This window comes from Tupaia chinensis, unplaced genomic scaffold, assembly GCF_000334495.1.
Source record: "Tupaia chinensis unplaced genomic scaffold, TupChi_1.0 Scaffold145367_1, whole genome shotgun sequence".
Lineage (NCBI taxonomy): Eukaryota > Metazoa > Chordata > Mammalia > Scandentia > Tupaiidae > Tupaia > Tupaia belangeri.
The window spans coordinates 1372029-1375692 of record NW_006205228.1 but is presented as its reverse complement, the minus strand read 5'-3'; the positions used below and the strand labels follow the sequence as shown (position 1 = coordinate 1375692).

Genomic DNA, 3664 nt, shown 5'->3' with positions numbered 1-3664 from the left:
AGCACTGGTAAGATAAAGGAAGACTACTATATATAGAATGTGGGCCTTTTTCTCCCCTACATGCTGCAACCATCTTTAACTTGCTGAATTTAACCTTAATGGTTATAGGTGGTTTTGTCTTTTCTTCCCCTCCTTTTCAGTTCACCGTTCAGGCTGTTCAGCAGACGCTTCTGATTCAAGAGACTCAAATCGCTGGTGAAAGTTTGTTCCTTGTTTTCTCAGTTTTTTTTGGAGCTTTTCTCCATAAAATGATCTGCTACTTGAGGTACCTTCTATCTTCCTCATCAGCAAGTACTAGATTCAAAAAGTACCTTACTGAAAATGTTTTGTTCACATTTCTCATTGTTGGCGTTGGATAATATTCTGCTAAAAATAATCTTATTGGGATTGATTCACCTTTTACTGGGGCACCATCCATTATTTCATAGTTGGCGATTGTTTCTGTTTCTGTCATGGTACTGGGTCCAATTCCTGTGATCTCTTTCTTAATCAGTTGTAGCTCCATATGCTGTATTTTTTTTTTTTGGTAGAAAAGAAAATTTAATAGGAAAGAAAGATTTTAGAAAAGAAATACACCCAAAAGACTCATGGGCGGGCAGGTTGCCATATGTTGTATTTTTATTCTTACTAATAAGAAGTAAATTTTCCCAACAATCACATCCTTTAAATGATACTTTGATTTATTATATTCAAATTCTACAGGTAGACAATCTTCAATGCTCACTTCCATCTTAACGGAGTTGTTAACATCAGATAGGTGGCAAGCTGGTGAACAATAAGATCATACCCTTTTACTAAGTCTGTCAGTCTTCTTACTATTGTTGCTTTAAGAAAATACCTCGCTTTCCACGTTACCTACCCGAGGGTCCTTATGGTGTTGTTCTGGGTTCCCGTCGTAACTTACAGGGAAACATTCACGATGTCCGATGACCAGCACCTCGATGTCCTGCAGATGAAGGAGGAGGATGTCCTCAAATTCCTTGCCGCAGGAACCCACTTAGGTGGCACCAACCTTGACTTCCAAATGGAGCAGTACATCCACAAAAGGAAAAGTGATGGCATGTACATCATAAATCCGAAGAGGACCTGGGAGAAGCTTCTGCTGGCAGCTTGTGCCATTGTTGCCATTGAAAACCCTGCTGATGTCAGTGTCGTATCTTCCAGGAACACTGAACAGAGGGCTGTGCTGAAGTTTGCTGCTGCCACTGGAGCCACCCCTCTTGTTGGTCGCTTCACTCCTGGGACCTTCACTAACCAGATCCAGGCAGCCTTCCAGGAGCCGCGTCTTCTGGTGGTGACTGATCGCAGGGCCGACCACCAACCTCTCACAGAGGCGTCTGATGTCAATCTACCTACCTTTGCCCTGTGCAACAGATTCTCCTCTGCGCTGTGTGGACATTGCCATCCCATGCAACAACAAGGGAGCTCATTCAGTGGGTCTGATGTGTGGATGCTGGCCACGGAAGTGCTGCACATGCGTGGCACCATCCCCCATGAACACCCGTGGGAGGTCATGCCTGATCTCTACTTCTACAGAGATCCTGAAGAGATTGAAAAGGAGAAGCAGGCTGCAGCTGAAAAGGCTGTGATCAAGGAGGAATTTCAGGGTGAATGGACTGCTCCAGTTCCTGAGTTTACTGCTACTCAGCTTGAGATCACAGACCGGTTTGAAGGCATGCAGGTGCCCTCTGTGCCCATCCAGCAGTTCCCTACTGAAGACTGGAGCACTCGGCCTGCCCCTGAGGACTGGTCTGCAGCCCCCACTGCTCAGGCCACTGAATGAGTAGGAATAACCACTGAGTGGTCTTAAGTCTGCTCTTCACTGGGAACAAAGTTGATAAAGAAAAAAAACAACAGTTTATTTAAAAAAAAAAAAAAAGAAAGAAAGAAAGAAAGAAAATACCTCAAGCAGACATTGGCACTGAGGTAAGATTCATATGGCTTTTCAACTTGCATAAATCCAAAATCATAACTTCTGCTCTGAGTCACTTCTCCAGGGAAGGCTAGTTCTTTCACCAGATTTACAAATTCGCGACTATTACTCTTGTCATTGAAAAGTTCAATTTGACCTACAAATTCAATTCTAATTCCTTGGTGTTCTAGCCTCTTTCCAGGTTGCTTATAGACTAGGTTTATCTTTCCTGAAACAGATTCTCCATCATAGAAGAGATAATGTTTTTCTATTTTGCCATCTTCAGTTTTTGTTTTTGCCATTTTCCTGGTTTCCCCATCATTAAGGACAACATCAATCTCATAAATGAGACCAAAAAAACCTCCAAGAAAACTCATGGTCAGCGCTGCCGCTGCTGCCAACCACTGCGTCCCCCCCCTTCACTCCTCTTCCCTCCAGAGAACCAATAACTTTCTAATTAAAAGCACCCATCTCTCCTCTGGTCCCCGTCCTTGTCTCAGGTGGCAAAATGGGACTTGGGTACATGGTGATCCACCCATGTACCACCCTAGAACCTTGAATCATGACTTAACTAATAATGAAAGTTCACTGGGAAAAAAAAACAAAAGCACCCTCATACATTTTCTTGCTTTTTTTTTTTTTTTTTGGAGAGGTTTTTGCTATAGGACACGTGCGCTCGCCAGACAGACAGAGAAAGACAGAGAGACAGAAAGCGAGAAATCACCCCCCAGGGGGGATGGTCATGCCGCAATCCCTTCTACTCCATTCTCCTCTCAGGATCTTGGGCACGCATGCACTCGCGCCTGGCGTGAGTTTAAGCCACCAGGTCCGGGATGCGAACCGTGGTAGACTACATGGGAGTCCAGCGACATAGCCATTACACTAACTGCTGGCCCCCATTTTCTTGCTTTTTCATAGGTATTTTCCTTTAAAATATTTTGGGTCAAGTTACTCATGCCATTCTTGGTTTTCTCATAAACATGGACTCAGTAAAAATTCTAGAAGGACTAAAAGTTCTGGCTCATCGATCTTTTTCTCTGTAAACATCAGCACATGCCATTCCAGTTATAATTTTTAAAAGAAATCTTCCCTGCACTATTTCAAAAAGTCTTATTCATCCTCCCAATAGTATTTTTGTTCATGGAGTTCTGTGCACTGTTTTAAATAACTTGAATATTCTGTCAGGAGCTGGAAACTCCCTTCCAACAACCCTTGCCCCTTTATTTTTTTCATCAGATTTCATGGTAGAGAAGGTGTCAGGACGGAAAGGAGAAACAAAAGGGGAAACCAAAAAGGCCTGTCTCCCTTGTCTTTTCTAAATCCCTAGAAATGAAAAGAGGCTTGCTCAGGACTTGGAAGTGGTGGGCAGAGGCCTCCCAGGGCCATCTGGCTTGTTCCATTGCCAGCCAGCACCGAGGCCACTTTCACAAGAACCCAAGAGCTGCAGGGGCGCTTGAGCTGCAGCTGCCTAGTGGCATCCAAAGAGAGCTCAGTGAGATTCTGTAGGAGAAATCACACTTTCTGTATTCCTGACTCCAGGAAACATATGTAGCGATGGTTGTTTTGTGGGCATACCAAGAAGCACAACTGGAATTCCAAAGCTGTCATAACTCTTAAGGGAAAAGAGAAAAAAATAAATATGTCGCTAGTCCAAATATATTTGGGCCTCAGCCAGAGTGGTGCATTGGTAACACAATGCTCTACAATGCTGAAGCCACATGGGAAGGTCCTGGTTTCATATCCTGAGGTCTC

General features: G+C 43.8%; 1 pseudogene; it reads left to right on the top strand.

The window, feature by feature from the left end:
• Window positions 1–200: 200 nt before the first annotated feature.
• LOC102472712 (40S ribosomal protein SA-like) lies at window positions 201–1810 on the top strand (annotated as a pseudogene).
• The last annotated feature ends 1854 nt before the right edge of the window (window positions 1811–3664 follow it).